The 19,882-nt window shown below is 36.3% G+C and overlaps 1 protein-coding gene and 1 long non-coding RNA gene across 2 annotated transcripts in view; one reads left to right on the top strand and one right to left on the bottom strand.

Moving 5' to 3' along the window:
* LOC105216405 (neural cell adhesion molecule 1-B) overlaps nt 1-19,882 on the bottom strand; it is a 292,270-nt gene that overhangs the window by 178,170 nt on the left and 94,218 nt on the right. The window lies entirely within an intron of this gene.
* Nucleotides 1-19,882, top strand: part of LOC128920261 (uncharacterized) — a 78,252-nt gene that overhangs the window by 29,380 nt on the left and 28,990 nt on the right. The window contains exon 2 of the long non-coding RNA XR_008470366.1: nt 12,879-13,038. This is a non-coding gene — a long non-coding RNA (uncharacterized LOC128920261). The remainder of the gene's footprint in view (nt 1-12,878; nt 13,039-19,882) is intronic.

Here is a 19,882-nt window from a genome sequence, read left to right as displayed (position 1 = left end):
ACGTAGACATATTTCTTCTAAGGAAAACAATTTCGAACTTCGGTAAAGTAGGCTTGGCAACATTTTATATGTATCTGCTTGTTGAAACGTGCAATCAGAGTTCAACACGAATTCAGAACGTTCTTATCCAATTTGTTTGCTTTTACTTTTAACTTTACTTACTGCTGTTGTTGTAGCTACTACTGCAAACCACTAAAGCCACTCTCTTTTTTACATTCCTCTGCAAACTAATAGCCACTTTAGCAACTATTTACAAGCATATATAGGCTTTTGCTTCCGTCGACATACTGCTAACGGTTGTTGGTAGTTAACCAACAACGTTGAGTTGTTGGCGCAGCGATAAGCCATATTTGTGAAGCAGTAAGATTCCGTTAAGTAAACATTAATTGCATAGCAATTGTAATTATGAAAGTTTCAAAAACTAATAACAATTAAAAGAGATGAGTAGTTTCGATTTGTGAACGGTTGGTGAATGATTGGGGGTTGTGTAGGAGGGTGTGGAGACGGAGTGTGGTTAGTATAGTAGTCATAACTGTTTTTCGATGGAAATTAAAGCAGAAGTATCTTATATTGGAAGAATGGTATACATCGCTCAATATGATAGTGAATTCAATCGACTACAACGAACTTGCGTTACGCAACTAAATAACGTCACGCTGGTGCGCTATATATTTCAGGCAGATAATTTTGCCACTGCACCGATTTGAAATTAATTTCATGTATTTCGTTCGAAATATTTCGATTATTTAATTCAAAACAGTGTTGCCACCTGTTCGAATTTTTTATATTATTAAAATTGACAAAAATACGAAAGGAATTTTAAAATGGTGATATTTACGAAAAATACAAAATACAATTGTAAACAAATTATTAACAGTGTTGCCACCTGGTGAAATTTTTTTAAACAAACAAATTGATTGGTATATTAAATATCAGAATACGACAATAGTTGGCTCAGGTTTAAGAAAAAATTTCGTGACAGATAGTTTCGTGAAGGGTTGCCACATAACTAAAAAAATATTAAATTATTGAAATAAGTATATCAAATAAATTCATTGCTTCCGTAAACATTATCACATTTAATTTAATTTAATAAAATATTAACTGTAAAAGAAAAACCCCGACTTGTCTTCCTCTTTCGGCTTTAACGGTCAATACCATTTAATGAAAGTATAACCAAACAACCGCTAAAGCAATTGAACAACTTTTTACAGTTACGCCATTTCAATTTAAATTTTCCACCCATTTTTTGTCGCAGAAAAACAAATCTAAAAAAGTTCAAAAAAAATGGAACCTCGTAAAAAGCCAAAAAATAAAGAAATAAATAAATGACCAGCTCATTCAATCGTTTAAAGTCCTTTGACATTGCAGCGCCAGCAAATCACTAATGAATGCGAGCAATGAAAAGCATACGAATATAGATATATCCATACATATATATGGGGAAAAATAATACCGAAAAAAACGGGAAAAGCAGATTAACCTAAAAACTGTTTGGGTGATAAAAGTGCATTGCGGTATTGCAAAAATAAAAACAAAAAGAGAAACAGAAACAGAAACAGAAAATAAAAACGGAAAATATGCAAATTGAAGAGCAAAGTTTTTGTCCAAAAACGTTATATGAACGTTATTCCAATTTTTATTTGCTTTCTACCATAAAACATGTAATAGAATTACGTAACCTCAAACGTATTAAAGGAAAAACGCGCTTGCACTAAATGATAAATATAAATTGACTTTATTATTGGAGAATATGACGTAAATTTTGAATAACATTTTATTGGAAGGATGTTTAATTTGCTGAACAGAGTATCACTGGTTGATATTTGTAGAATATGTAAACCGTTTGAGAATTGTGGATCATCAGGTTAAAGGAAATTGGTATTTTTGAAAATAAAAAAATTGTTATAAAGGCTAAACTGGAGAATATTTTCCTACAAAAGAATAATCAATTTATATCAAATCTTAGATAAACTCCACTAATTGACAATTTGATATCAATAGGGACACATTTTGTTAATTTTCGATAACCATTGGTCCAATTTTTCTCAATTATCTTGAAAAAATGATCTTGTTAAGTGACATTTGACATTTAACATGACCAAATTGGTACCTAATATGGGACTCATATACTCGTATTAGTTTTAGTAATAATTCGACGGTAGCGCTATCTGTCCGAATAATTGCGAATTAAATTGACTTTCCCTTGCAAATAGATCTTAATACAGTAATATTAGGCATATTACGGTAAATAAAATTCGATATAATTTAAAAATCTGGAGAACTGGATCTAATTTTATATACTATAATACTATAATATATAGCATATTACTCGGATTTCATGGAAGGTATTGGTCTCCAAATATTCAATATTTCCCATCGCACTATCGTTGAACTCTACCCTCTTGGCAAAGCATTTGCATTTCAAAGGTACAACAAAGTTGTCCACCTCATGTACCTCATTAATATGGCTATGCTATCTATATCTGGTTATGCCATCTCTTAAATTTATACCAGTTACTTGTTCGTTTCGCCACAATCCAAGATTGAGTGAATTGAGGACTTCTTATAATAGATATCTGTCCGATATACCTTTTACAATGTTGTTGTGAATTCAAAATACTTTACATTTTCGGTATATTGGATATTGAGGAAGTTACATAAAACAACTTTACAGCTTTGCTTCAGCCGGTTTTTTGTCAATTTAAGCTTTTTTTTGTATAAAAACGGTTACAAATGTCAATAAGCCTCAGTCGCACTTTTCTTGGAATTAAAATAGAAAAGCGAAATTTCCTGCAAATGTCGAGAATTCGGCTCAAAAAGTGTCATTTTCAGTTGAGAATAAGTTTGGGATGCAAACAGATATCTACAAATATTTTGTTGGGTTAATGTTGAGACAAATGTCTATGATCGATATAAAAAAAAATGGATTTAATCGACCAGTGATTGACCCTAGAGACATCTATTGGAAAACGGCAGAAGCAAAGTTGTAGACCTATACATAGGTGGTCTGCTCTCTTGGCAATGAATTTGCATGTCAAAGCTTTAACAAAGTTATCCAGTTCAATTCAGGACAAGAGGATACCTTATTAAAGTGGATATACCATATTACTCTATACTCTATATTTGGTTATACCAGTCTTTTAAGTTTATACCAGTTGCTTGTTCGATTCATCATTCTCAAAAAAGTTCAGTTAATGTTGGATTTTTTATTATTGATGTCTTTCTAGTTGACTCTTTACAATGGTTGTTAGTCGACATGCTTTGAATTTTCGGTATTTTTGATATTGAAGATTCATTGAAGAAGTCAAATACATAAAGCTACATAGGCGCTCTGCTTTCTTATCAAATAATTTATCTGTCAAAGCAACAACAAAGTTGAATTCAGTATAATAGGATACCTCTTTAAAGTGGTTATACTAATTATATTTGATTACCAAAGATTTTACGACTTTAATTCATAAATAGTGCGAATATACTATAACTAAAGCTCGTCGGTCTCCCAATTCCTTTCACTCTCTTAATTCATCTCAACTGCTTTTTATTATATTCTCCTCCGCAACTCCCATTCATCACCCCCCACTTGAGCTATGGTGCTGCAGGAAATTGTATTTTTGGTCGAAATTTTTATTTCACTAACCATTTATTTGCAACGATATCCGCTCGTTCATTCCCAGCTAAGCCACTGAGCCAGCGTGCCCGAGCCAGCTGAGGGAAGTCGGGTCAGTCACTCATTCGGCAAGTGAATTGCTTGTGTGGCCAATGCAATGCCATTAACAGCGGTTAGAGTGACCAGAATGAACGCGTACATACGTCATTCGGTGTTTTGGGACAGGGTCTGCAGTTAAATGTAGTCGGAAACTGAGCGGAAGAATGGGTTCAGCGGTGTATGTTGGTGGTTGTGTGTGCCGAATTTTGTATATTACTTACTTCCTTCCTCTACAAAATTGTACAATACAAAAAGATAGAAGAAACACAGCGTTGATTTGTACTATTGGAGTTTGGTGTACGTTATGTTCTCCTACATTTATACATGTAAACATACATATATACATACATTGAAATGATTGAAGTAAGGAACTAGAGCTCGAGTTGCAGCAGCAATGCGATTGTAAACGAGTTGTTGCAGGGACAAAAATATTTGCTAACAACAACAGAAAGCAACTACAAAAACATAAACAACGACTATAGCAGCTGAGATGGGTACAACAACAACAAAACCAAAGTAAAAACAACAACAAAAGAACCCACCACTCATCCATTACGTCGAAATGCTGGTTGAGCTCGCACAGCTCTAGCGTAATGTGTGTGCCATGCATTCCTGTTCCAGCACTACAAACCCTTTCGTTTGCTTTGTTTACGCATACTTCACCGGCTTTGTGCTTAACCTGAAGCTAAACTTTCCTATCGCGGCGATTTCATTAGTACCCCCGCTTCTCTTTGTGTGTGGGTGTTGCCGTGTGTTTGTTGTGTAAATACCAGTTGTGCAACGTTGTAAGCTGCTGCTGCTGCAATTCACCTTTATGTTGTTGTTGGTGTGCAACTGATCTGCTCGTACCTCGTTTTGTGCTTTGTTCTCACTTTTGTGTTTTAGTTTTAGCTCAATCCTCTTGTGTGACGATAGACGAGTATGTGAATTAGTGAGAATTTGAGTGCGATATGCACATTAGGGTGGTGCTTAAATGTGCGGATAAAACTTTTTTGTTGTAACTTGACTTTATTTTTTGATAGAAGTATAACTCCATATAGGTTTTTAGAGGTTTTTGAGCTGTGGCTTAAAAAATTGGTATCTGATTTTTATAGAACCACTCTAATGTGTATACACGTTATCCATAATTTACTATAATTGTTTATTAAAAATTAGATATTTTCTTATTTTTTAACGCCTTTCAAACAATATTTTAGTGCATTTTACAACGTTACTCATACGCCCCGACATATGCCATATATTAGGTTGGCAAATATCTCCCTGCCGTCTTTTTCCTTTAGTCAATGCTTTATAAAAAGTGTAACAGAGAACGGATTTAGTTCAAATATGCGCCGTTTCGTTCGATAATCTATTTCCATCTAGACGGCAATTTTATAATACACCCTCGTAGAAGCCCCCTCGTTATTTGCGAAGAACTCAGACCGCCACTTTTCACAAGCCTCTTTTGAGTTCAACATTACACCACCAAGGGCGTTAGCCATGGACAGGAACAGGTGGTAATCACATGGCGCTATGTCCGGGTTATATGGCGATTGCGATAAAACCTCCCATCCGAGCTCCCATAGCTTCTGACGAATCATCAACGAAGTGTGTGGTCTGGCGTTGTCTTAGTGGAACACCGCACCCTTCCTGTTGGCCAATTCTGAACACTTCTGGTCGATCGCCAGCTTCAAGGGGTCCAGTTGTTCGTAGTAGATGGTAGAATTAAGCGTCTGACCATATGGGAGCAGCTCATAGTGATCCCCATGATCCATTTTTCGTCGCCTTTCACCATTCACTTCAAAAATGGGTCCAGTTCGTATTGCCAGATACGAGCTCTGTAGCGCTTTATACATAGCCGCGAATTCAAAAGACAGTATATTGGTACGATACAATAATCAAAGTATATTTCTGATAAGAAAATACTTCAAATATCATTATCTAGCCATCCAGTGAAGGCTTAGTCTTTTACCATCCCATATTTACTTGAGGGATTCTCGAAAGCGGAACTATCTCACTTTAGTTCTGTATATACCTTCCCTTTGTCGTTGCTGAAGACACTGTTACGAAGAAACTTCCAATTTTTTTTAAAGAGTCCTCATAAATTCCTTATAACAATGACAATACCAACTAACTGATCGGTCTATAAATAAATGGATCTAAGTATTATTGCGCCTAAGGCTTATCAGTTCACCAAAAACCCCTATTAGATCAAACCTAAGGGCTTTTTCTCGATATTATTTCATTTATTTCACTTTCCAGACAATATTTACTCCAACTCTTTGGAGTCTTATAGTACTTAAATATAACTCTCCAGCTCATCCCTCGAACTTCCCAATAATCCAATAAGATATGCACCGGACTGGGAAAGCTGTTCCAGGTTAAAGTCCGCTCTCAACAAAATCAAAAAGGAACCCCATAACGACTATCTTAATATAGCTCATACACAAGCCGGGTATGTGAGAGGGGTCTTGAGAAAAAAATTCTTACACATTAGCCTTGGTAAACTCCATAAATAGTGCTATGATGCGAGCTTCGTGAAACCATCTCAATAATTGACAACAAGTGATGAAACCCTGAAACTCGTCTATGTTGTACAAAGTGATAGAGGAATGGAATGCGAGAGGCTAGATCTGGAACTCTACTATATTGAGTGTATCAAATGCCAAGAAATATTTTTACTTGTGAGCCTCCGAAAATCATCTAAAAAATGTGAGATCTAACGTCATAGCTGTACATTTTAAATTGATGGAAGTCCTTCACGATCTTTTGATCCGTAACTCAAATTAAAAACTTTTCCACGCGCCGCTTAAACTGGGTTAAGCCAAATCATATATAATTATTTGAAAGCTCATCGCCCCCAATGAAAGCACCCCCTCTCAACCAATTTCTTGACTAAATTAAATGAGTTAACGAATTTTTTCAACTCCACGCGTATTTACTTAACGCTAGAAGACACCGTGCAACAGCTAGTAAAAGTTGCCATCCCTCGACAAATTGTTTGAGAAGTGTCTAAATTGGTGTATCCGTTTGCCAAAAAGTTACGCTCCCTCGCGCCACTCCGCGCACATCCGCTCGCGGCGCACGCCAAACTCAAAGACACCTGCCACACCAGCAGCAGCAGCGACGCGCGTATTTAACGAGTAAGTTTGCTGGCTGATTGCAAGCGCGCGGCGAGGCTTACAGCAGACGCAGACACTGTTAGTTAGTTACCCGCGCTTTTTCGCTTTGCAACGCTCTTTTTCCTCCTCATTTCACTTGCGCTTTGGCGTTGGCGCTGCCGTTACGCGAGCTCACAATGGAGCTGCAGTTGCACAGGAATGCGCGTAACGAGTTGCCAAACGTTCATTTGATTTCATTTCGTTTCATGAGAGTTCGCTTTTGGCAATCAGCAGCTGCAGCCAAACAAACAGACAAACAATCGCATAATACATACATATATGAATTTATTGCGCGCTGCCAGAGGGGGTCTTCATGCAGCCGAAACAACAACAAAAGTAACACCAACAAAGTCCGCGTCGTCGGTATGCGTTCAAAAGTTTCATCCGTTCAATTGTTTTGTTTGTCTGTTTCGCGTAGCTTTTGCTGTTTTCGCGCTTTTCGCTTGCGAGAATTCTTTTTTTGTTTCGACAATTTACTTTTGGTTCGGTTGTAAAAGAGGACGCTGTCGTCCTTAAACGAGTATCAATTGCAATGTCGACAGGTGCGCAAATATTTCGTTTTATTGCTGCTCAACAATGTTAATAAAAAGATTGGCCGAAACTGTCTGCGCGGCGGAAGTTTACGAGCTGATTGTAAGTAAGAATCTTATTTCGTTTACAACTTTCCGGTGGAAATACGTTGCAGTTGGCGTTTGATTGTCGAAAGCTAATAGGGTTACGAATCGAATAAATAACTGGTATAAGTCTCGTAAACTTGTATAATCAAATATAAGGGTAAAAGTGTGTGGTTATACCACTTTAAGAGGATACCCATATACATATCCCTTGTTTAGATTTAACCGGATGGCCTTGTTGTTGTTTTCTCCAGTGGGAATTCGTAGTATCTGCCTTTGATTACCCGAAATCGGTATAATGGCGAATCGAACAAGCAACTGGTATAATTCAGAAAAACTCGTATAATCAAATATATGTATGGAAAAAATTAAAGGGTAGCAGACACCAATTGTTTAATGAGACGCGTTCGGTTTCGTTTTCAAAATAGTACTCGAGCTCTGGTTGCCCAGAGCTCCTTTATTTATAGAATATTCTAAGCCTAATTCATGTATTTAACACACACACATAATTGTGTTATACATGTATATATCTTAATCCTAATCTACTGTACATAACTGCATTATGTACATATAACTCAATCTTAAGTGTTCTCAGCGGCGACAGCATAACATAACAAATCTCTTATCTGTTCGTTAGTTTAGGATCATTTGTGATCCTTTACAATAAGCAGTGTGATGTTTGTATTACAGTATTTGTATTGTACTACAATCTCTATTCAATATACCCGAACATGTATTTCTAGTGTTGATAGAAATAGGCAATTGGTAAATACATTTCTATGTTAAGCGATAATGTACATAAATATTCGTAATATGATATTTTTATGCGTATAATTTACAAAAATATCTTATCTACAACTGTAGCCGTTAAGAACTGTTCAGAAATCTGAACACCAATACAATCTCTTGTATAAATTGAGCTGTATGGCTTTGATGTTGTCAATCTTCTTATCGAAGATGGCAAGTGTTTACTATTAATACACGGTTTTAAGAGTCTTATCTACCTCTACAAATCGCTAGTCTCACTTAAGAAAATGCCGAAGTCTCTTACAGACTGTATATACGGCTTAGATAATCTAACAGAGAGCTCCCCAACAATTGAATAGGAGATTTTAAGCTCTTATTAAATATAGGGGTACAGAACAGGTGATAGAAGATGTCGGAATGAGAATGAGAGAACGAGATTTAAACTTCTCCTTTTCCCCAATGATCAGCTTCCAATTTTGTTGACATTACTTTTATAATTAATTTCTATGTAAGAATTATTTCGTCTTCTTTAAGCTTCTTACTTGAAGATTTTTCCATCTTCATAGATAATTATTTTTTAGAATTATTTCGTTTGTTTAAGGATTCTGGCTTCAAGATTCTTCCATTTTTTTTTCAGAATTATTTCGTTTTCTTAAAGCTTCCTACTTCAAGATTCTTCCATTTCCATAGATAATTATTTTTTTGCAAGAATTATTTCTTTTTCTTTAAGCTTCTTGCTTCAAGATTCTTCCAATTCCATAGATAATTTTTTTAAGAATTATTTCGCCATCTTAATGTTTCTTACTTCAAGATTCTTCCATTTCCATAGATAATTATAATTTTTTTTTGTAAGAATTATTTCGCCTTCTTTAAGCTTCTTCCATTTCCATAGATTATTATTTTTTTAAGAATTTTTGGTTTTCGATTTCACGATTCTTCCATATTCATAGATTGTTATGTGTTAAGAACTCTTCTACTCAGCATTTCGAGTTAAAGCCATGGGATATGGTTCTGTCCATGTTTCAAAGGTTCTTCTCGGCTATGAAAAAATTGCCATCAATGGTTTCCAAGTTTCAGGAATGAGAGGGCTCTCTTCAATTTTTAAGTGAAGCACCTAAGTAACTTACGATTTAATTAGAAGTTACCAAAATAACAGTGAACCTCGAAGTTTAAAGAATCCACAGATTTCCAAAGACAGCTGAACAAAACAAACCCCGACTTAATGCAAACAAAACAATGTTGAATTTTATTATTAAAATTGAGAATAATAAATTTAAGAATTCAGTGTCGACATGGATATTGAGAGAGAGAGCAAGAAGAGAAGTGCAAAAAATTAGTTACGATTTCAATTAACGGCAATAATTAATAAAAAAAAAAAAATCCATAAAACCTGTGAAATCATCACCAACCTCCTTACAACATAAAATCCGAAAAAATACCACTCCGCTCCTAAAGGTATGCTATTAAAAACATTCACAGTCCAATGTAATTGACATAGGAATAGTGCTGCCACACTACTGCTGCTGGACAACACTGTCAGCTGTCTAGGTGTTGCATAAATCATGATTTCCTTTTCACTGTCAAAGCGAAAGCTATGCGAAATTGTTTTTGTACAAAAATAGCAAACGAAAACAATTTCACAAACTCATTTCAACCTCAATACTACACTAACAAATACTGTGCGAGCATATGCGACGGCATAGGTGTAGGTGTAAATATTTGGGTTGTTGGCACATATGCCATAATAGACATTTGTCTTGCAGTTATTTGTGTGAAAAGTTTGGGCCAAATGTGTTAACAGGTAAGGAAATAAAGTAACTTAAGTGAAACAATTTTCGACACTGGCTATTGTTCGAAGGATTAGCGTGGCAACGAAACGACAGGCATGAGACAGGACAGGAGATAAAAGCGGTATGACAGGCGAAATGCTTAAGGATATGAAAGGGCATATAAACATGTAAAGGATTTCGCTGGCATATATTATTTCATTTATTTATTTAGATTGGGCGAAGGAACCCAGTGGTAAATATTGTGGGTTAGTCGTGGCTAGGAGATTTCGTACTTTTTACATTAATGTCTATTAATATTGAATGTACTGAGAGTAGGGGTCTCTTATAGCACTTTGGATTGCCCAATTTTTCTTAATAAGCGATAGTTTCCTGTCAGTTCAAGGCAAATCAAATTAGAAAACATCCACGGATTCTCGTGTCCTGGTCAGTTGGCTACTGTCAGTTGTCTGCTGTCAGTTGTCTACTATCAGTTGTCTACTGTCAGTTGTCTACTGTCAGATGACTATCGCTAGAATGCTGCCATCAAATAACTCTTCTCAGATGCCTCTCAAATTACTGACCGATGACCGTTAGATACTGTTTTGAGATGGCTATCAGATTGCTGATAGATAGCTGTCGAACGGTTGCTGTCACATAGATGCTGTCAGATAACTATTGCCAGATGGCTTCTATCACATGATTACTACGAAAATCTGAACTGCTGTAGACACAGTCAGGCATCCTTAATATAAGGACTTTTGACTCCGACATTTGATGAAACTTCCTTAGTTTATTTCTATATATTGCTAGAGTCGAAAAATTCAATAGAAGCAGTCTGATCCCTTCAATCCAATCCTATAGGAATCAGTTCGAGTTTAGGCCATAGGTAGTCAAACCTTTTCTATTCGCCATTAGTCGTGATAAATTCAATATAAACCGTGTGATCACTTCAGAAAAATCACAAAAAAACTAACTGGTCCTTTAGTAACCAGTTTGAGACTAGTTCACGCTTAGCTCAAAATTTCAACCAAAGCTTAAAATCACAAATAACATATTATATTTTGTTATTCGTTAAGCTCTCCAATATTTGCTAATAATGTAACTTATGTTTTTCTAACCACTTTGTAACCAGTTCCATATTGACACCAAATTGAGCAGTTTCAAGGCGTCATTCTCACACTTCAGTTTAACAGTAAGCTATAAATCGTACAAGTTTTCCTCCCAACTTAATCGAGAAAGTTTGATGCAAGAGGCGTTGTTACCATTACTAAATACCGTTAGCGGCCGCATACGAATTGGTAGAAGCGCCACAAGCAACAAACAGTTATTTCTGTTGCTCCCCCCAACCTACAGTGTCAAGGGCAGTGCGAAATAAAGAGAAAGCGGAAAATTTACGAAATCATTTTAGCACTTTGGGGCAAGTAGCAGCTGTTCTGAGTGGTTAACGCCACACACAACAACAACAACACAACTACACGCCAACTGTTGTTTAAGCGCCGTGGTTGTTGCATAAACAAATTGTCATTTGTACATAAATAATGCATGATTTATAATGTGTCAACACACTTTTATTGTCTTTGGTGTAGGAAAATATTTGCTAAATACAGTTATATTTTTGTGAACTTGTATATACCTACATATGTATTAATATATAGTAACTCACTGTGTGTCGTGTGGACAACAGGAAAAAGATGAACTAAATAAACCAATAAAACAATAATGCAAATAAATAAATCCATATGTGTGTATGAGTGTGTGTGTGTCATCAATCGTGGAATTGAAATATTAATAAAAATAAATGTTGTCACTCTCTCACACACAATTGCCGCAAGCTTCAACACATGCGACGCACCACATGCCACTTGCCACAGTGAAGCTGTGCACTAACTACCGCTTGTTTAGTTGAATTTATGCAGTGCCACTGGCAGTTCTAACTGTCAAATTTACTGTTGAAGAGTTGGAAGAGTTTAGTTGTTGTCCTCTGAGTTCAGTTTGGTCACTAGTCATGGTTTTATTGGGTCTCAACAGACATAAAGAGTACTATCTAGTTGAAAATCCAAAGTTCGTTGAAAAACTAAACAAATTCGTCTCTCTTCGAGAAAAATTCTCTACTAAATAGAACCCTAAATGTGTTGAAAGCTACATGTCTTCGATAGAACTTTAAGTTCCACCCGTTCATATATATTTCCGCCATCCGATGGTCTTGAAAAATAATGGAATCTACAGACTGGCAAATATCTCCGAAAACCTACGAAGACCGACTCTTGAGACTGTGCTCCATTTGAGTTAGTGATTCAACAATACATATACATATGTATAATATATATATATGTATGAGGGGAGGAGAAGAAGAATCAGAAAGAAGTACCTTCAGTTGATGAATTTCATTTCGTGAAGAATAAAGTATCTTTAAATTTTCTTCTTGTCGCTCCTCTAGCTTTCCTCACTTTTCAAGTGATATTTATTCTGTCATCTCAACCCTGGTTAAGAAACCTTTATTGGTAGCTTCCTCTTTAAATTATATATGAAATTTCCTCCATCACCTTACTAGGGTTCAGACAATAATTTCTGTTTCTCTACTACAGAGGAGTTTAGCAATTTTCATAGGATCTATGTGAACTGGACTTAGGTCGGTATTCCTTATTATTATTTTTATGTTCTCACTACCTTAAACGAACGATATCTTGGGTTTTTTTGAGTAGCACTGTGATATATACCCACTTATGTCTCCATATTACCTTACTTTTAAGATGAGCCAGTTCTTTTTCGCTATCTGAAGTGGATATGGTTGCAATACAATTCCTTTATATTAAAGCTAACCCTACCTACTCCCTCATATTAAACTTCCTACCTCCAAACAAACACACAAATAAATCAATTTCTTTCTATTTATTTGCAGTTTCAGTGCCTGTAAGCAGCTGTCTGGCCTGTTAACCTGACACACGGATGTGTCAAATTAATTGCGACAGCAATGCACCACTAAATGTCACAAATTGAATTATTAGTTGTGATTAAGCGCTGTGTGGCGTCTACTAAATAATTGCGTGTGCCATGTAAAGGTATGTACTTTTGTATATAAATACATAAATATCTTAGTATATAAGTATACATATTTACTTATGCCCAGTCTCGTCGCCGACTTGTAGACATGCATATTTCCTTATGTCAACATGCTTATATGGCGATAATTAGCTTGTTATTTGACAGTTTATCCAACCGTAATTGTGGTCGCTGTGATTCTGCCGAATCGCCGGTTCTTCTTTTGTGGTGGAGAGCTCTTGCAAATTGGTTTGTGGTATTCTCCAAAGGGGAAAACTTAGTTATAACTTCTTGTTATATTGAATTAAAGCTAAATTTAGTGTTATCAGAAAGTTGGTCGGCTCTTGTGAGCTTAATATTATTTATTTTTGCCAGCCACTTTATTCTGACTTCACTTCCCTTCTTCATCATATAACCCTATATCAACTATACCTATATCAATGTAAGATCTCGTTTTTGTTTTGAGTCCCATCCATCGTGTTTTTCGATACACAATGGCATTTCTCAATCTTATAAGTAAGAATCGCTATCCGAAGAGTACTTTGATGTCACCAAAGGACTATCGTGGAACATGAGTCGATACCCCTCAAAGTATCCCTAGCTAACAGAAGTTGATTCTTGATTGGTTCCTATGGTTAAATCGACAAACTAACGAATCCAACTTTAATAAAGCGAAGAAAGAGAGTTTTGGACGATTGGACGGACGAACAAAACGACCTGAATGGATGGATTGCGGGACCTTATGGATGGACAGACAGTCCGGTCAAATATAAAGTATGGGTGATAGATTGACAAAGAGATGGTGGTAGGATTGATGACGAATTAGCGAAAAAAAAGCTTTGGTTGGAAGGACGGTCGGACAGATGGAACCGAAAGATATTTGGACAGACAAAACTCATAAACTGGCGGATGAACATATATGAGGTCTATTCATGCAGAATTACGAACTAGGGACTCTGCGACATCTCTCTGAGCGCATGTCCGTTAGTCTTTTCATGTAAGCAATCGTTTGAGTGGAGTCTTCAAAATCGTTTTGAGCCTTAAAACAAATGCCTAGGCTACCTAGGTGGTATGGTATCCCAAATGACCAGGTTTGGGCCAGTGTTATATATTCTATCCAGCAGACTCATATTCTGCTATAATAAGACAGTAACCGTCGTCACAAATGGAGATGACCTCAACCTCAATGTCGAAGTCCTTTTCTCATAGGCTCAAGAAATTACGGCAAAAGCATTCCCCAGGTGTCATTTGAGCTGTTTCGTCTTCTTGTTTTCTTCTTCTTCTTCGAACACTTTTCCCGACCAAAGCGTGAGCTGACTTTAAGACTCTAATTAAACATGTTACATTTGTAATAAAAACGCTTGTATCTCAATCTATCTATATAGTACATATGTAATTTGACCCCAAATGTTTAACTAACAGCAACTCAACATAACAAATGAACCACTCAATGCCATTAACAAACGACCCGTTAGACCGCAAACCGTTCGCGAAGCCTTAGGCTTGTCAAGCAGTTAAGCCCACATTGCCTAAGTGGTGAGGGCTTTGTAGCTTCGCATGTTGCAATCTATGTAAATATGAGTGTATATATGTATGTAATACTGTTACACATAGTAGGTACAACAACACAATTGAATTGCTTGTGCGTATTTCAACGCTTGATTTGCGTTTTGGGTTTGATTGTTTATATGTATGTATGTATGTATGTAGAACCATCAGCATTCGCCCAGTGCCCGCTGCAACATTTAATTTTCCACTTCATCTCGCTTTCAATTTATGTCATTTGCGTATGGCAAGTAAGTGTCCTTTGAAGTGGACCGAGGCGGACATTCCATACAATTTGAGAACCCTTCTAATATCTAAGTATATGTATGCAAATCTATAGATAAAGGGTGTTTTTTGAGGTGTAGAATTCTTATTTGAAATAAATCTATTTATGCGACTTTCAATAGCTCAGATTTTCATTTCATCTCGATGGATCTCCAACAAGGATGAAATGTACTAATTAGATAAGACTCCGAAGTTGGTTGAAAAATAAACCAAGTCTATTTCTTTTCGAGAAGAATTCGCTCATCAATAGAACTCTAATTGTTTTTAAAGCTGCATTTCTTCGAGGAAACTTTCCTATCTGTTCCTGCCATCCGACGGGCTTGAAAAATAATGGAATCTACAACCAGGCAAATATCTCCGAAAGCCTACAAAGACTGACTCTTTAGACTATGTTCCTTTAGGCTTAGTGATTCAATATTACATTTACAAATACATATATACTCGAGCGGAGGAAAAGAAGAATCATAAAGAAGCGTCTTCATTTGGTGAAGTGAACTTTTAAAATAGTTTTAGATTTTCGATTTCAGAAAACGACCGATTGCGATTGTCCCTAATAAAGACCAACCCTTCGGTTCTTCAACTGTCCAACTTAATGAAATAGTTGTCTTAAAGGTCTTAGTGGCCAATAAATACGACAAGATGGTGTTTAAGTGGTCAATCCTATCAGGATATACCATTCACTTGCAGTAGCTTCAGACAAAATTGTCCAAGAGAGTGAAATCATGGGATCCACTAGGTTAATTGACCGACCAACTTCTTATTATGAACGGTTACCAAGAGTTCCTCAGCTTTTTGTCTTCTGTGATAGTCCTGCTGGAATCATTTAGCATTTTGTCGAATGTTTCTGACTTGAGAAGCGCCAGATCTTGTTCCAACTTCAACTTAAAATACAATTATGTAGACCAGTGATGTCTTCGGCAAGTGAATTATACCGGATAGTAACTTTTTCTCAACACAAGTAAAACTGAAAAGTCTCTCCAAGATAGTTCACTCTTCAAGTTCTTAAAAAATTATAATTTATGTATCTATTAGCTCAGGAATATGACTCAACTTTGACAGTAAAAATGTAAAGATAAGTTTAACTCACCTAACGGGAGTTTTCGAAAATAAATTTTCTAAATTTTGTTTTTTGTTCTTCAGACCTAAGTCTTCGTATGTTAGTTTGCCGAACATAAATATCAAAAACATGTGTTTACTTTAGGCTGATAGCTGATAGCTGATGTGTGTTTACTATACCACAAGGTAATTCCTTACCTCCAAAAGAATACCCCATATAACAGAAAATAGTAATGGCGCTCTCTCCCTCTCTGTCCTTCCTTGCGATTAACCAAAAAATATCCCAAATTATAAAGTTTTGTCACTGTTGCGCTTGAGTATCCCTTTTTTACTTTGCCGGATTCTGCAAATCTTGCCAAATTCTAATCGCCCAATGCGACTAATACAATTTTTCTTCAACGGTATGCATTTTTCTACACCGTTTTGTTTTATGCTGATTATGGGTAAAAGAATTGCGGCCAAAGTTCGAGCGCATGCCATAAAGTTGCTTAGTGAATCATTTTTTTTTCGTTCTTTCTTTTTGGTTGGCAACACGCTGCGCAGCGCAACGCCCTTACTTCAATTTAATTCCTTATACTTCATTAACTTTTAAAAATTTTGGTCGTTTTGCCTTAAATTCTCGTCGCAGAAACCCGTTTCCACAGCAATAATTCATAGCAATTTTTTCAGCGCTTCCTCTCTCTCTCTCTTCTTCTTCTTTTGGTACACAAATTGTTCGTTTACTTCTTTTTCGATTGCTTTCTTTTCTCTTTTGGCTTTTATTTATTTTTCCCTTCTTCGTTTTTTTGTTGCTTTTGTTTGCGCACACACCACTTGTTTACACCAAATGAAATTTTTATCAAATACCGTAAAGCAATGGAATGTGCTTTGATCAAAATAAAACCACCGAAAGGATAAACTTTTTACTACAACTCGTGTCTCTTTTTATTGTTGTTATTGTTACTGTTGTTTTGTGTCTTATATTACCTTGCGCCATTGTTTTAGCAAAAGTTATTGTGTGTGTGTGTGTTTTCTTATTTGTTCTCCACATTTTTCATTTCTTTTCTGTTTTCATTATTTTAATGTGGTTCCCCATTCTGTCCGTCCATGGTGGCATTTCCTCGTTGCGAGAAATTCTCACTCATTTACGCTAATTTGCGTAATTATACGCTTCATAAAGCATTTTACCTTTTTGCCATCGTGTCTGTGCTGCGCTGTAGCTTCTCCTACGTAAAACTCTTAATTGTGGCATGCAAAGCAAAGCGAGCTTAAAAACTGCACGGAACTTTTCTTCAACAGCAGCAAAGCGCAGAGAGAGAGAGAGAGAGAGCGGAGGCGAAGACAAAAATTATTCATTAGGCGACAAAGTCGAACTTGTTGGAGAGTTGGAGCGTGGTGTTTCGGGCGAAATTGCAAATATTCCAGGAAAAGCCAGGCGCCTAAGATTAAAACGGGGAACCAGCCTGTGATGTTATAAATAATCCAGCAGATGAAAAAACGTCCTCATTTTCCATGGAATAGAAGTAAAAAGAGTCTTTTTGTTTTACCAGATATGTAGACTTCCCGCATTGTGTTCTATATACGTTTTAAGTAGATGCTGAAGTTGTTCCTCCCTAATTAGAGTATCGTAACTCACCCACTCTTCTCTGTCTAGAGTTGGAACATTTCTGTATACTTTCCTTCTTCTCGATATGGTCTCAAGCAAACTCGATGGAAATCGAACTTTTCAAAGAGCTCAACTCTGAGCAATACTCTTTTTATTGTCGACACCTTCTATTTTTCCGACAGCTCATTTAAAACATAAGAAAATCTGAATTTGTGTAGGTTAAAGAGTAGGCTAAAGAGTTTTTCAATAGGACTCTACAAAAGTAGACCGATAAGGACAGCTCTTTTGACATTTCTCTTCAGTAAGCTTTGCCATTTCATCAATGAAAGATATACGATCCTACAACGAGTCAAAATTATTAAAATTGACTAGCGAAATTCTGAGTCAGTGGCTGCAACTTTAAGACCGCTACGTCCAATTTATAGTCGTCATATTCGTCCTGTCAGATCAACAATTGTGCGTCTAGTGGGAAAATTTGATTCCATAGGCACAATACAAAATGTTCTCGTGCCAGGGAGACAAAGAAGTGTCCGCAATGTTGAGAATATTGCTACCGCTAGCGCATCAATTGAGGAAGAGTCAAATCAATCACTCTCACGTCGTTCTCAAGCGTTGGGATCTCTGTGACGTCGTTGTGGTGAATTTCGCAAAAACTTCTTAGCTTACAAGATCAAATTGACGCAAGAACTGAAGCGGCTTGGCCTCCAGAATCGTCGTATGTTCGTGATTTGGGCTGAATGAAAACATCCTCCTCAATGAGACTCTTTCTGGCTGAATGGTTTCGTCAACAAGCAAAATATGATTTATTGGTCAAGCAGTATTCCATACGTACTCCATGAGTCACCATTGCGTCCTGAAAAAATTACCGTTTGGTGGGGTTTATGGGCCGGCGGCTCATTGGGCCGTACTTATTTCGTGATGATCAAGACCGGCTCGTTACTGCGAATGGGAATCGTTACCGCTCAATGATAACATAATATTTTTGGTTCCAAGAGGACGGCGCCACAAGCCACACAGTAAATGTCACATTCGGTTTATTGAAAGACAAGTTTGGAGAACGTGTTATCTCACGAAATGGCCCATTCAATTGGCCGCCTCGGTCGTGCGATTTGACGCCGTTAGACTATTTCCTGTGAGGCTACTTCAAATCTATGGTCTAAGCCAACAAGCCAGCGACGATTAATGTGCTTAGTGCTACTTAATACCGATTAATTAGGATTTTGAGTCATGCTACTTAGTACCGATTAATTAAGATTCTGAGTCATACTAAAGAAAAAGTCGGCACGCTCGGCTACACTGAAAATGGGAAATAATTCTATAAATGATACAATTCATCAACAAATAATAGATGTCGCCCTAACTCTTGGTGCTCTGAATTGACACGGCACTCAATTATATTGCGGATATATCATTAATGGATTGAGATTTCTGCTTTAATGTTCGGTATTATAGTAGATAGAGACAAAAATCAAAATATCCCAGATAATCTAGAGATTGATACTCCGATCTACTAGCAATATTAATCTCGGTATACCCATTTAATACAAATATGTCTTAGAAAGCTCATTCTAATCTCCATGGATATTGAAGTAGAACCCATCGGAACTCTTATAATTAAAATATGTTTTGGTTTATGAGATGTTGGTCGACAAATATTTCCATTTAGAACGGATTATTTTCAGAACGATACTATTAGTCGCTGCTACTATATCATATATAGTATAGAGCAGCCTATAAATGTTAAGGCGCTGAAAACAACTATTACAAATTCAAGTTTTTTCTCTCAAGGAGAAAGTCGAACCATTTTCTTTCGGGTTTATACGGTTTATATACTATTTTTTTATGACAAATGGAACGACCCTCTCCTAACTGAATTTTTAGTTGAAGTCTCCTAGTTTCGTAAAAGCAGGTTCCAATATAAAGGAGCTTTGAAAGACATTGTTGTTTTCTAGGATGTCTTTTCAACAATATTCGAGCAAACATCCTCAAAAGTTAATTTTAGAGACAATTTGAAAGTACTCGGGTTTCCATTCAAGAATCTTTCCCATAGCTAAAATATGCTATATAGCCTTCTAAAGTTCTAGAGTTCGTGTACTCTAAAATGATTTACCTGGAGACAAGTTTCTGTGTTATCCGGCAAATATTGGAATATATGTAGTTTTAAAAGGATTTTCTGAACTAATATCTTGTGGAACCTTCTAAATAACTCACATTTATTCTAGAGGTGAATCAAGGAAGTATACCAAATATTATCCAGCTATTAAGAAAGATATTTGTATTAAGTCGCCTCTGAGATACAGCATACATTTAATTTTAAAATATTTAAAAAATTGTTATTAAATTCGAATCAATCAAATTTTATCGGAGAAAATGGAAGTGAAAGAATACTTAAA

The sequence above is a fragment of the Zeugodacus cucurbitae genome, chromosome 3, assembly GCF_028554725.1.
Source record: "Zeugodacus cucurbitae isolate PBARC_wt_2022May chromosome 3, idZeuCucr1.2, whole genome shotgun sequence".
Lineage (NCBI taxonomy): Eukaryota > Metazoa > Arthropoda > Insecta > Diptera > Tephritidae > Zeugodacus > Zeugodacus cucurbitae.
Note: the sequence above shows the minus strand (reverse complement) of the source record. Positions and strands in the feature narration are given on the sequence as shown.